The following is a 15,862-nucleotide window of genomic DNA, read 5'->3' on the forward strand; positions in this document are numbered from 1 at the left end:
TCTTTGGTGATATCTTTATTAGCAAACTTCTACAAAACAATACAAAACACATATACACGTTTTGTTCAAAAGAAAATAATTAAGTTTGGTTCTTTATTATTTTACAACCACCTCCCCAAACTCAGAGGTAATCACTCTCTTCTTCTCATGCCTTCATTTTTAGTAGCATCAACTTGCATTTACCTGTTCTGAATAAGAGTCTCAACTGAAAAGCCTGTGACTAAAAAATACTGGTATATTACAGATATTTTCTGAGTAGTGAACAGCATGTCTGGATTATAAAGTAGAAAGAAAACCTATGGAACAGTGTTAGAAAATTCCTGGTAAAGCTTTTAACAATTCATTTGCAATTCATAATCGATTCATTGTAATTCCTAATGCTATGTTTGCATTTTCAAAATCAAGTTCTTATACTTAAGTTTATCATGGGCTTGTAAATTTTTCCTGACACATACCTACTACTTAGTTCCTCTTTCTGGATGCAAGAACTTTTTCTTCCGTCACTCCACACTCTTGAAGGCTTCCACTGTTCCCCCCGCCCCGCCCCTTATATTCCTGTATTTCTCCCTGATGTTTAGATCATCTTCTTATTTACTTTAAGATAAAAATTTGGATAATAATTGTATCCCCTTAAGGGATTTTATCCTCTTGTGGGTCAGAAATTAAACTGCTCTACATCTTCTAACATGTCATATTTAGGTCAATAATATGAGTGATGCCACTTAGCCAGGTGATCACCTGATAGATGATCCTAAAACTTTTGTCTTTTCAGAAAGCAGGGAATATGGACTAGGGGACCTCTAATTCCCCGCACCCTTAAAATCTCATGACTTGATTATTTTGATGAGCCTTTGTTTCTAAAGCTGATTTTCTGAATGTCTCTTAATTCTGTAAAGTATAGGGACAGGAAAAAAAAACTAGGCAAAGATACCAGAGCTACTGACAGAGATGAGAAAAAACAGTACATTAATAATTGAAATATAAATAGTAAGCTTTCTATATTCAAACACTATCTCTGAAAAAATACCAAAGAAAGGGTATAGGCCTGCAGGCCACCAAGATTAATCACTCTGTCATGCTTAAATGAAAAGAGATAGAATTACAGAATTTATAGACAGTAATGAGGAAGAGCCATATCTCGATTGCTATTATTTCACCTTTCAGATAAAAGGATAATAATAAATATAAGAAGTCCTTTTGTGTGTATATAAAAATTCTTTTCACATTCATAGTTGACCGTGAAAGCAGCAAGAGTGACTTGGAGAGCAGAATATTTACTGTCATCTTGAAGAGCATTACTGTCATCTTTATCAGGCTCCCACCAAAACCACCCAAAACCACCCAAAACGAGGCATTCATTAAAATACTAAAGAAAAGAAGGCATGTGTGTGTGTTGAAAATCCTTAGCTTAACTGATGAAAGGAAGAAACTGAGAAATGCTGCAGTATATTCCTGGAATAAATGATGGTTAGAATTTTTTTAAAAAAAGATATTCTACATACAGTTACTACACAACCCAGTTAACTATCCCATTTTTGTAAAATAAATAAATAAATAAGATGAATAATTTATTCTTTGTTCTTTTCTGTTGATTCCATCACTAACACAGAAGTAGCTGCAGGACAAGCCCAGAGCCCTTACTGCCAATTCCCTAAACTTGCTTTACAAATTCTGGAATAATTCCAGAGAGCTCATGTCTACAAACCACTTCTCCATCTTTAGCATCTTTGGTAGTGATGCAACCGTCTCCTCACTGTGTGGAAATTCTTCAGTGGGGCATACAGAGCCCTTCATTAACTGCCCCCTGCCCACCTTCTCAGCCTCATCCCGGCCACTCCGTCAGTCTCAGCCCTAACAGCTCCTGCAGCAACACTCTCTGGGAGGCCTGCTCTCCTATTCCCCTAACATGCTGGACGTGCATGCCTCCGATCACCGTGCAATCTCACGGTTGATTCTCAGCACTGGCTCCCAAGTCAATGTGAGTTCCCAGAATTCAAGGAATTCATTTTGGATGCTCAGGGATAACAGTCCCGGGCTGTGACCCAGAGACTCAGACTGGGTGAGCCCAGCCTCTGTATGGGGGAATCCTGTCTCCATGCCCCCTTATGGCTTCTAATACTTCAGAAAATGCATAAACCAACTGACATCATTACCCTTCATTTCACTTGACGAAGGTCCTCAGGATCGATTGGGTGTCACACTCTCAGGTCCAGGCCCAGGCTTAGGGGTGTCTCTGCGCAGGCCTGGCTCAAGAGGGAGATCTCAGCTGGCAGCGCTCTCAGCGCCGGGTCCCCAGATCCTGCCTAGAGGTCATTACTTAGGTAACAAGGAGCCCAGGACCCAGCTGGCCCTCAGGCTCCTCCCTTAGGCCGCTCGGGCCTCCAACGGTGGTACTTGTGTGCCTGCGTGCACACTCCAGGTGGGTAGGAAAGGAGGGCTTGTGCGCAGACTCACTAGGGCCCGGTCACGTGGTCTGACCCACGCCAACTACCGCTGAGCGTGTCTCTAGACGGAGTTTCTTCAAACCTCCAAGCCTGATATTGGCCTTTCTGGTCCATTTGTTAGATACATATCTCCCGCAACGTGACCAGTATCACTGATGAAAAGTTGGCGCTTCACCTTTTCTGTCCTCAACTGTTGGCCGCAAGTGCACTTCAGAAGGTGTAAATAATGAAAAGGCGAGTAGCTGAGTCAGATTCACTTTTTTCAAAACAGGTAGCCAAATAAGGAAATTAATGAAGGGAATATGTAGCAAGGCTCCGGAATGACTTTTCCATCCACCTGCTGAGGTGAGTTTATCTTTCAGGTTATATCTGGCACCAAGTGTTCTGTCTGATGTGGGCGGAGGTTCAAATCATGTTTATGAAGAGATATCTACAACTGTATTTGAACAACAGTAAAAAAAAGAGAGAGAGAGAGAGAAAGATGTGTAAAGAAGCAGAGGTAGCAGCTGAAAGATACACAAGAATCAGATCTGAGGTGGATGAGGAAGTGGAAAAAAACATAGAAAAATTTAAGCAAACAATATCTTTAATTCCTTACCAGGTTTAATTTCACAGTCTATCTTTTTAGTAATACTTTGACAATAGGCTAAGCCTTTTGCCTTCCTGGCATTTTATCATCCCTTCTAGCAAAGCCCATAACCCTGGATAAAATCACATAGGCGCTTTATCTGGATACACCGCTGAGCAGACAAAGGGTGCTGAAGCAGTTTGTAGGTAAATTTGTGGTCACCCCCTCAGCTGCGCTCTCAGTGCACCATGGTGCATCAGTGCCCTCCCCTGTTTCTCTGATCAGTTAATTCCCTACTTCCATAACTTTCCCAACATCACCCTTTCTGCTCAGTATTCTGACTTGACCCATGACACCCTTCCCCTTGTGCACGGCCTCCCTTCTCCTCCGACAGGGATGACACTAGCCACCGAATGGGAGCCTCCCGTACTACTCATTGCCATCCCTGCACCCCGACTGGTGTCTGCAACAGCGACATCTTCCTTTCTGTTACTTAGATAAGCCACCCTTCCTCATGACTTTGGTCGTGCCCTTCATATACGCACTTAATTTTTTTTAAACTTCCATGGCCATTCATCCCTTATCTCTAATACATTCAACATCATTCTTACCTGGATTGTTCCTGTTGGCTTTTAAACATGCCCATGTATCTCCCATTTCAAAAATGAAAAAGCCAAACCCCCAGTAAAAACCCCTTGATGTATCATCCTCGTCCTGCTATTACCCCAATTGTAAATGAATTTAATGCACATGAAAATACTCTGTAAATAACAAAGCTCTGCAGATATCCAAAAGGCAAGATGTTTGATTATATTAATGTACAAAATAGTATGACCTCCAACAAGGGCAACTGGGTATTGGCTTTCTGAACAGAACAGGGATGAGTAAGGGAACTCTCTAGTGACTTGGGCACCCTGACAGATACCCGGATGATTTGAAATCATCAACAGAGAAATTGTATCATTCTGCTTTTGCCAGAGCTATTGCTCTACAACACCATCAAACCCAAAATAAATTTTAAAAATATACCAAAAAAGGCTTCTGTTCTTAGTAATATTTCATTGAAGAAAGAGTAATGTTAACAGGAAATTTTTAACTTTGAGGTTGTTAGAGTTATTTTCAGTCCTCTGGTCCTTCACCCATGTCAATGTGTGGTAGCAGTGTGTAGGAGGAAACAGTAGCAGGGAGATACACACGATTATCATTAGTAGCAAACCAAGGACAAATCTCAAACAGAGTCTTTAAAGACTAGCAACCATCAGGAATAGTAGAGGCCAACTTCTTAACCTCCTGCAGACTAGTTTCACTCCACGAGATTGCATGATGCTCTTTCTTCTTTAACACCTAGTGGCATGAGCTCAGTGGCCATCATTTCTAGGAGGAGCTGAGGAAGACCCTGGTTTCATACATGTTTGGAATTAACAGGACAGACTAAAATGAATAAATAAAACAGCAGTATTGTTATTACAATTCTATCCAGTTTCCCAAACCGCCACCCCATCCCCAGGTCCCATGAGAATCAAGGACAAAGAGCACCTGGGGAAGCCCACAGTAGGACTTAGCTGACACTTCAGTCTGTATTTCTCCAGCATGTATTCAGAGCACTCTACAGAGAAGAGATCCAACTCACCCTGTTGGTGTTGCTGATTGCTCAGCTGGCAAAGTGGGCGGTGGTACTAGTTTTGCAGACCTGCGAGCGAGAGAAGATAATCAGCATGGCTGAAATTCCTTTCCCAGACAGCTGAGATCAGGGATAAACACACTGAAATCCTGACTATTCAGGAGACCTCACACAGGCTTCAAAAAGTCCCTGACTCATCAAATGTGCTATTGCTCGTACTGAACTCGCTCCATGATTATTTCTCTGCTATTGTCAGCTGTTTATTTCCATAGAATGTGAATTAATTTTGGACTTTCTTTGAAATGCCAGAAGACTTTCCTTATTCAGGAACATTAGGAACTGATCCATCAGTGATGCTCATTAATTCAAAATAATTCCGGAACCAATGTGCATCAGTCTGATCACGATTGCCTGAGAAAAAGAAAACAGGCATTTTATTTTCTTTTTATTTTTGGGGCAAAAGGGATTTTTATTGGTTCATGTAACTGAAAACTCTAGGGGTAAATCATTTTTAAGAATGATGAAATTCATAGAGAATCATTTCCCCAAGTAAATCAGGGATTTGGGTATCAGAAGAGCAATGAATAGATGGGTACTGGGGAGCCAAAATCAGTTTATTTCCACAACAATAAATATTTCAGAAGTGGTTTAGACTGAGAAAGGCAGAACTCATATTCTATTGATATATTGGATGGACACTAATTTTTAAGCCTTTTTAAGTTAAATTTGTTAAGGTGACATTGGTTAACATAATTATATAGGTTTCGAGCATACAATTTTATAACACATCATCTGTAAACATTGCATGTTTACCACCCAAAGTCACATCTCCTTCTGTCACCATATATTTGACCCCTTTTCCCTTTACTACCTCCCACCCATCCCCTTCCTCTCTGACAACTGCCAAATTGTTGTCTGTGTCTATGCATTTTTGTCTGAAAAAAGGAATTTTTAATTTGCTTCTCATTTTCAGGCACCCCTGAAACATTGCTATATTTACTGCTGGTTACTTATTGTCAACTCTGCCAAGATCCCTGGCTGTCATTCAGGCATACGTGTACCACAAGAGTGGGGCCAGTGGGACTGTCACATACACTAAGCCAGAACCTTATAAGCATAAGGTCTTGTTTGAGGAATTTGGGGAGGATTGCAGATTTGGCCTAAGGAGAGTTTTTCAGAATGTGCTACTGCTTAAGTCCACACACACCCTCTGAGAGCCTCTCAGAGACACTTAGAAGAAAACATTTTAACTGTGACTTTGGTAGCTTTTTTCAAACGGATCGATTCTCTGCTTGGGTAATCCCTGTCATCAGGAAAGTATTGGTGAAGAGAAAATAACATATTGGGCATTAACTATATGCTTAATAATATTATAAATACATTCATTTTTTTTTCTTGTAATCCTCCCATCAACTGGATGCAGATACAGAGACATAAAGAGAGTAATTACCTGTCTTAGTTTGTTGAGGCTGCTGTAACAAAGTGCTACAGACTGGGTAGCTGATAAACAACAGAGATTTATTGCCCACAGTTCTGCGGGTTGGGAAGTCCATGTTCAAGGCACCAGCATGGCCACTTTCTGGTGAGGTCCCTCTTCCTGGTTTATAGACGACACCTTCTCGCTGTGTCCTCACATGGCTGAAGGGCTAGGGGTCTTTCAGGAGCCTCTTTGATAAAGCACTAATCCAATTCATGAGAGTACCACCATTCAGACCATAGCAGTATCCAAGGTCACACAATTACTGAGAGACATATTAAGAGATTTAATACAGCTAATTTACTATAGAGCCCATGTCTTAACTATTTAGTTAAGGGCTCAGCTCATCTCCACCTTTCCATGACATCTTCTTGATTATACCTGTCAATTTAAGCCATCTTTTTTCTTTTATAAATTTCTGTTGTTTCTTCTTATTTTAATCACACATCTAATTACTTGGTTTTGTACTCATTTATATTCATTTTTTTAATTGCAAGTATGCAAACATTTTCTTATTGGCTAAGACCTATGTTCTCAAAAAAGGGATTCATCTTTAAAGGTACTTCCTAGTGCACTTTCCTTCAACCTTAACATACCACATGTTGTCATGCGGACCTAAAGGGCTTGATCGATATGGTGCTTGTACCACATGCAACTTGCTACACAAGTTTGAACAGCCAGTGTGGTCTATATCAGTGTAATGGTTCAGTAAGGTGAGAGTCCCTACATGGTTTACTTTTATCCACTGTATTTATCTTTTCATGGGTTTGTTCACATATCAAGGCACATTCCAGCATTGGTCTGTGGTCCACAGTTTGAGGGGCACCAGCCTGTGTCAGTCATCATGGATTCCTGTTTGCCAAACAGGCTCCAACCTGAAGCTAGAGGCACAGAGAGTCAGATCCCATGCTCTAGAAAGGGAAGTGTCAAGGAATAGTCTATTTAGGCTGGAGAGCCCAGTACAGAAACCAAGGCTCAGTCATATAAATTGGGTCAGAATAAAGACAGGAGGAAGAGAGCCAAAAGGGCTAAGCTTCCTAGAATGTCTATGGACAGTAACTCTAAACCTCAATCATTGGTAGTCAAATGATGGTAGTATATGCCATGTCAAGTTAGAACTGGCTAGGAAATAAAATCATGTGCCATTTATTGGGTCCTTTGTAGCTTCACGTGAATCTGTTTCTTTCAGAAATCCTGCAGTAGATTTCATTATACACGGAGAAACTGCATCCCTGAGTGGGGAGCAATCTGATAGAGATCACACAGGAAGTGGCAGAGTGTCTGTGTGCAGGTGTGTCTGGATTCAACCGTGTACTGAAGCAGGGTGCCTGCAGGGAACCAGGTCAGATGTAGGCCATGATAAGCCAACCAGGTAGGGAGTCAAACAAAGGCTTGGAAGTCCTGTATGGTGTCTGAGCTTGCGTATTGGTGTCTGGTGGCAAGTGTGGTCCAGAGAAGCAATCATGGCACAATGGTGACAGATTTGACCACCAGATGTCCTTCGTGGTTAGTCTTTGACTTTTTTTTTAACCACCAGATGTCCTTCATGGTTAGTTAGTCTTTGCCTTTGTTTTTAACCACCAGATGTCCTTCATGGTTAATTTTTGCCTTTTTTTTTAACTTCATGCATGTTTGGGATAATTACACTTCTATTCTCCCTCTGAAATAGCAAGGAGTTACTTTGGAACCTTGGAGACGCAAGGAAAATGTGTGCTTCTGCTTCTCCCCTGACACTGAAACCTTAGAAAGTGACAAATAGTTGGGAATCTTATAACAGTGCTTGTATAGTATGTCTGTTTGGGTCTTGAATTATAGATTTAATAGAAAATGGTGTATCTTTTGATGAAGTCAGAGATTTTCCCTTTTTAGTCTTAAGAGAGGCAGTTGGAGAAAGGATGAACAATTTGTAGTTAGGTTGAAAGGTGAATGCCAGCTCCCACTTACTATCTGTGTGACTTTGGGAAGTGACATTTCTTTAAACTGCATTTTTTCATCTGTCAAATGGAATCACACCAACTTCCATGGGGTTGAGGCGAAGCATAATTAATATGCTGGATACAATACTTCCACCCTAATGCTTGTCACATGGTGTATATTTAACAAGAGGTAGTTCTTCTCCCTCTAATTTACATCAGTGTATTTCTTGTATTAATTTAAATCAGTTTCCTCTTGCTTTGGTCCACTAGCATGTGGGCATATTCTACACTGAGATGCCTTGTGAAGAGGGGTCTCAGGTGCAGATAAGCATTACTCTTTCTTGCCATCGCTGTCTGCTTGCTCTTTGTTCTTGTTCCTGCCCTGATGGTTGAAACATACACTTGAGAGAATCATGCCCTGGACTGCTTTGCACCTAGGCCCCAGCAAGGTGGGGTCATTTGCCTCTGGATGGTCATCTATCATTCATATTACCTCCTTTCATGAAGAAGATCACCTTTTTGCTTTCATCTAACCTCTGAATGCCTGTAAAATCTCTTGGGAGCCACCCCATTCTCTGCTTGTTGAATAGCAAAACAACAACAACAACAACAAAACAATTCTCATTTCTCCTATTAAGAAAAGTAGCTTAGCTTGGCAAGCTTATACACTATATGCAGTGTCTTTCTCTTAGGGAGGGAGGGAAGGAGGGAGGGAAGGAAGAAAGGAAGGAAGGAAGGACGGACAGACTGCTTTATTCCACACTGGATTTTGTGGTTTGGTGTGTTTTGTGTTTCCACTATGTTTTGAATACTTGATATTATTAATTTAGTAAAAATAAAAACAAAGGTAAACTGCATTTAGTGGACAGAAAATAGGAAAAGAATATAAAAAGAAATTTATTAGAATGCGATTTCATTTCACTAGCAATGGAAAATTATTGAAATTACATATAATTTTTTGCTTAATGAATTAAGAAAGAGGATGTGTAAGAGAGAGTGGTAATTTATTAAAGTTACTCTAAATTTAGTGACCAGGATACACTTATTTTTTCACAGGACTGAGAATCTTAACTACAAACTATATTTAAAAATTGACACAAAAAGAAAATATTGAAATCCCTTTGATTCAATATTTCACTGACTTGTAATGTAAACTGTAAACTTGTCCAGTAAAGAGATAAAAGAAGAATGAAACTGAATGCTCATATTTTAATAGACCACACATATACGTAGAGATAGACAGGTAGAGAGATACACAGTCAGAGTTAACTTTAGTGTTTACCCACAGGGTAAATGGGTAAAACAATTTTGGCATTTCTAACAATGGACTATAATGCAACTATTAAAATAAGATAAAATACACATGAAACCCTATCAATGTTATGTAGAGAAAAGAATATGCCTATCAATTACTATAAATACAAGTAACATAAACAGAACTGATTTTTACCATCATTGTTCAATAAATGTTGGTTGAGGACCTAATATGTGCCACATGCTCTTCTAGGTGGAGGAGCACCAGTGATAGACAAGACACAATGGACAAGTCCCAGCACTCAGAAACTTGTATTCTAGGAAAGAGAAACAAACAAACAAACAAACAAACAAATGTTAGAAACACCAGATTGTAACTAGTGTGCCAGGCAAAGAATTAAAATGAAGCTGGAGGGAGTGTCTAGAGAGCAAGGTGAAATGAAGCGATCAGAAAAGACCTGTTTTATGTTGTTGTTTTTTTCCCTGTCCTTTTTCCAAATTTTGAAATATTGTCTTTACAAATCAAAAGTATATTTCAGAAGCTATTTAAAGTGATAACTAGTTGTCTACACTACTTTATCTTAACTATTTAGATTTCATAGAAAGAATTTAGAATAGTTCTCAACCTGATGCACATTAGAATCACTGGAAGAGTTTTTATTTTTTTGACTTTTGAAAATATTTTATTTCTTTATTTTTAGAGTGGGAGGAAAGCATTGATTGTTTGCTGTTGCCTCTTGCATGCCGCCCTCCAGGGACCCAGCCTGCAACCCAGTCATGTGCCCTGACTGAGAATGGAACCCACAACCTTTCTTTCTGGGGACAAATGCCCAACCCACTGAATCACACCAGTCAGGGCCACTGTGAGAGTTTTTTTTATCCTATGCCCAAGCTGACCCCAGGACAATTGGTAGAATCCCTGGGCTGGCACTTAGGTGTCAGGAGTCTTAAGCGTGCCCCCCTGCCCTTAACCAGGTGATTGCAGGGTACAGCTTTAGCTGAAAGAGAGTGGTTTAAAAAATGTCACACAGCCTAGCTTCTTTTAATACTAAAATGCCTGCATGAAACTCAGTTTAGCTTAAATCCGTTCCAGTTGTACCCCATTCAATGATACTCCTTTCCAAATTTGTCTATGTCAGAGATTTCCTACTGATAAAATTTTCAAGAGGGTTTAGGAAAGAGAAAGTGTTTAAAAGAATCCATTGCCATTCCACATTGGTAAATAAAAGGTCTGCAAATAATGCATCCTGGATGCAATTCAACACATCATTATGTAGGACACAATTCACGTAAACTTAAAAAGAAAAAAATTGGAGGGGGGACGCTATAATAAGTTTTGACAAAGTTTTCTACCATCTTGTGACTTGGATTGTTCCTGTCATACATTTAGGTTCACTGCAGCTGTTTCCTGCAAAATGCAAAAGCATAACTTTTACAGGTTTCATTTCCTACGAAGAGAAAAGCACAGAGAGTTGTGACTAGATCTCTGGGCAGCTCTTTCATCACAGAAGCTGATGGAAGATGGTGTCAGAGTCACTGACCCACGGAGAGGTTCTTGCCGTGTTGGAACCAGCCCCTTCTCTCTTGCTTGATCTCATCTAGTTTGTTGAGTAAGATTGCTCTTCTCATTGATGCCGCAGCCCACAAATTTGTTTCTGTCATGTTGGCTTCAGTGGTGGTTCCTGCCAAAGCTGGGAAAATATTGGTTTGATGATCAAGAACATTGTAAAAGTCACACGCAGTTGTCAGTAAGTTGTTAGAATGTCAGTAAGTTGAAAGTGATACAACAAACCACAGCTCTTAAGGGAACGAAAGAGGCCAAACTTTGCAACATCCTCTTGATGAGTGACAGGAGATTAATGCATCGGAATGATGTAGACTTCACAAAGGCAGACATTTTTGTCTATGTTGTTCAATGCTTATACAGGGTGGAGCAAAAGTAGCTTCACAGTTGTTCATATGAAAAATAATAGAATAATGAATAAATAATAATATAAGAATAAACTTTTTGTGTATGTACAACTGTAGATCTACTTTTGCCCAGCCTTGTATGCTCGTCACTAGGAACAGTACCAAGCCATGGAAGGTGCTCAATAAATATTTGGATTTCTTAAATGAATGTAGCCTTGTACCTGTCTGAGCCTAAATGTTTTATACCACCAACCATGATGGATAATTTCTTGCCCTGCTCTTCTCATTCAAATCGCTGAATCATCTCTCTCCTTCCTTCTATGACCAAACAGACCCAAAGCAGAGTCTGCTCCCCCAGTTCAAATGTTTTCATATCACATTCCATTTTTCACTGAATTGCTGTCTGTCTTCTCTCTTTAGTGCTTTTCTAAACTTGTTTCTCCTAGTGCCGTCAGTGACTCCTAACTGCTCAATCTGATGATCTCTACTCAACTCTGATTCTTTGGGATTTCTAAACAACACTGCCCAGCTGCCTCCTTGCCCTTTGAGACACTCATCTTCCTTAGCTTCCAAGACAGACCGCTCTCCAAGTCCCTCTCTTATTTGATCAGACATCCTCCGTCTCATCTTCACTGACTTCACTTTCCCTGACAACCAAGTCATTCCTTACTAAGTGTTGCCCTCCCCTGAGAGCTCTCATTCATTCCTACAACTCTGTCAATTTTATGTGAATACTTCACACAATTATATGTTCAACCCTGTTCTCTCATCTGACTTTCCAACTATCATTTCAAGATATTTGCAATACATATCACAATGAATCTTGAATCTACATTGTAAAATTATAGACCAGTCCAATCAGAGCTCATGATCCAATTCCCCTGCTTCTCTTTTCTCAGCTTTTCTATCTCTCTCCTGACCCACTCCCCATTTTCCAAACTCAGACCTGAGCGATGTTTTTGATTTCTTACTCTCTTCCCTCTTTATATTTAATAAACTCCTTCATATCCATTGAGTCCTGTTTACCCCAAAATATCTCTAAAATATAACCTTCTTCTTTCTAACCTTTAATTCATAACTAGTTTCTTGTTTACTCTTATCTCACTTATTTTCTAGACTATTTTTTCAGTATAAGCTTTCTTTTATTTTGAAATTGAAACCATGAAATAAAGTGATGTGTGGCTGATTATATTATAATTTCTTACTTCTGTACTCAAACACCTCTAATAATTTCCTAACGTTTATGAATTAAAGGCTAGTTGCCATAGGCATTGAAGACACTGCATAGTATGGTCCTCGGCTTTCTCTACTCTCTTAAGTCTGATAACACTCTGATTTAACTGAGATCCATCCAGGTTATTCTGTTAGTGCCCCTGAACACAACCAGAATGCTTTGTTTTCATTCTGTATAAGTATTGCTGCCTCTACCTGAAATAGTCTTTCCTTTTTCTTTTACTAGATAATTTTTGCCTCTTCTCTAAGGATCAACTCAAATGCCCCTATTCCATGAGATTTTCTTATAACATTCTAGCCTTCATTGTAATATTATAGGATAGCTCACTCCTATCCTGTAATATTATTGAGCAATTATTTTGTGCTTGTCACTAGGGCACTTCACCATTATCTAGTCCTTTCTGGCTGTCTTATATCACTGGTTCTCTCTTTTTAAATTATCTTTATTGAAATGTAATTCATACACCATAAAACCAACCCTTTTAAATTGTTTTGAGTATATTCACAAAGTTATGCAACTATCACCATTATATAATTTCAGAATATTTTCATCACCCCCAAAGGAAACCTGAATCAGTTAGCAGTCATTCTTCACTTTCCTTCCCACGCCACTAACCTCTGGCAACCACTAATCTACTTTCTGTTTCTATGAATTTACCTATTATGATTATTTTACATAAATGGAAACATATATGGATATTTGAATCTGGCTTCTTGTGCTTAACATGATATATTCAAGGTTCATCCATGTTGTGACATGTACCAGTTCATTACTCCTTTTGATGGCTGAATACTTTCATTGTATGGGTATGCCACACTGTCTTTATCTATTCATCAATTGATACACTTTGGGGTTGTTTCCACTTTTGGCTATTATGGATAATTCTGCCATGATCATTTGTATAAAAAAGACTGTGTGATCACATGCATGTTTTCAATCCTCTTGAGTATATCTATCTACTAGTGGGCTACTGAGTCTTGTAGTAACTTATGTTTAGCTTATTGAGGAATGCCCAAACAATTCTTTACAGCAGCTACACCAACTTTCATCACCACTAGCAGTTTATGAGGGTGCCAACTTCTCCAAAACCTCACCAACAATCATAACTTTATTTTTTGGTTTTGTTTATTTTTTAAATTTATTAATAGTTTGGAGATTAACTCTTTTTTAAAAATATAATTTTTTTTGTTTATGCTATTACACTTGTCCCAATTTTTCCCCTTTGCCCCTCTCCACCTGGTACTCCCCTTCCCTCCAGCAATCCTCCCACCTTAGTTCATGTCCATGGGTTGTGCATATAAGTCCAAAGGCTTCTCCATTTCCTATACTTTTCTTAACATCCCCTTGTCTATTTTGTACCTATCAATTATGCTTCTTTTTAAATTTTTTTATTATGCTATTACAGTTGACTCATTGCCCCCCTCCCTTTATTCCGCTCCACCTTGCACCCCCTTCCCACCTGCATTCCCCCTTCTTAGTTCATGTCCATGATTCATACATACAAGTTCTTTGGTTTCTACATTTCCTATACTATTCTTAACCTCCCCTTGTCTATTATGTACTACCATTTATGCTTCTTATTCTTTGTACCTTTTACCTCATTCTCCCCTCCCCACCTCCCTGCTGATAACTCTCCAGGTGATCTCCATTTCTGTGAATCTGTTCCTGTTCTAGTTGTTCACTTAGTTAATTTTTGTTTTTGTATTTTTAGGTTCAGTTGTTGATAGTTGTGAGTTTGTTGTCATTTTATTGTTCATATTTTTGATCATCATTTTCTTAGGTAAGTTCCTTTAACATTGCATATAATAGGGGACTGGTGATGAACTCCATTACCTTGAACCTATCTTGGAAGCACTTTATCTGCCCTTTCTTTCTAAATGATAGCTTTGCTGGAGAGAGTATTCTTGGATGTAGGTCCTTGCCTTTCATGACTTCAAATATTTCTTTCCAGCCCCTTCTTGCCTGTAAGGTTACTTTTGAGAAATCAGCTGACAGTCTTATGGGCACTCCTTTATAGGTAACTGTCTCCTTTTCTCTTTATGCTTTAAAGATTCTTTCCTTATTTTTAATCTGGGTTAATATAATTATGATGTGCCTTGGTGTGTGCTTCCTTGGGTCCAACCTGTTTGGGACTCTGAGCTTCCTGGACTTTCTGGAGGTCTATTTCCTTTGCCAAATTAGGGCAGTTCTCCTTCATTATTTTTTCAAATAAGTTTTCAATTTCTTGCTCTTCCTCTTCCCTTTCTGGCACCCCCATGATTTGGATGTTGGTACGTTTGGAGATGTTCCAGAGGGTCTTTATACTATGTTGGGTTTTTTTTAAATTCTTGTTTCTTCTTTCTGTTCTTGCTGAATGTTTATTTCTTCCTTATGTTCCAAATCATTGATTTGAATCCTGGCTTCTTCCCCTCCACTGATGGTTCCCTGTAGATTTTTCTTTATTTCATTTAGTGTAAACTTCATTTCTTCCTTTATGTTGTTGCTGTACTTGGTGAATTCTTTGAGCACCCTGATCACCAGTGTTTTGAACTCTGCATCTGACAGGTTGGTTATCTCCATTTTGTTTAGCTCTTTTTCTGGGGTTTTGTTCTGTTCTTTCATCTGGGCCATATTTCTTTGTCTCCTCAATTTGGCAGCCTCCCTGTGTTTGTTTCTGTGTATTAGGTAGAGCTGCTTTGACTCCCTGTTTTATTAGCATGGCCTATTGTAGAAAAGGCACCTGTAAATAGTGTGGGGTAGTCTTAGGTAATCGCCAGGATGGGGTAGCCACTTCACTACTTTGTGGCTCTATGTGGAGGAGGGCTTAGAGAGGGGACAGTGCTGCTGCCTGGATTCTGGAGGTTTGCCTGGTACTCACCCCTTTTCTATTCACTTCACCCACTTCCAGATGTTGCCCTGGTGGTGAATCCCAGAGTGAGTGGGTTTGCATACAGTCTAAATCCATGTGGGCCCTGGAAGCTGAGTATCCTGAAAATCTGGCAGTTTCTTCCACCACCCCAACCCCCACTGGGGATTTATCTTCCTAGTGCTGAAACCCTGGGCTGTGTAGGCTGGCCTGGGTCTGGGATCACATGCTACCGAGGTATCCCTCCCAATTTTTTATCCACCATATGTTTATCCACCATATCCATTCCATCACCACTGCTACCTCTCCACTCCACTCTGTATCTCTGTGCCTCTCTGCCTGTCTTCATAATTCCACCCCTCCTACCTGACTGGATGAAAGTGGCTTCTTTAAATCCTTGGTTGTTGGACTCCCATAAAGCTAATTTTTTTATGGTCCTGGATATTATTTGTTTTGAGATCTGGCTGCAATTCTTTCCATTGTTGCAAAAAGAGCTGAAGTGTGTCTACCTATGCCCCCATCTTGACCAGAAGTCCTATTACTTTCTTTTTGATTATAGCCATCCCCATGAGTGTGAAGTGGTACTCATTGT

This window comes from Phyllostomus hastatus, unplaced genomic scaffold, assembly GCF_019186645.2.
Source record: "Phyllostomus hastatus isolate PE091 unplaced genomic scaffold, TTU_PhHast_1.1 phas_scaffold_11, whole genome shotgun sequence".
NCBI lineage: Eukaryota > Metazoa > Chordata > Mammalia > Chiroptera > Phyllostomidae > Phyllostomus > Phyllostomus hastatus.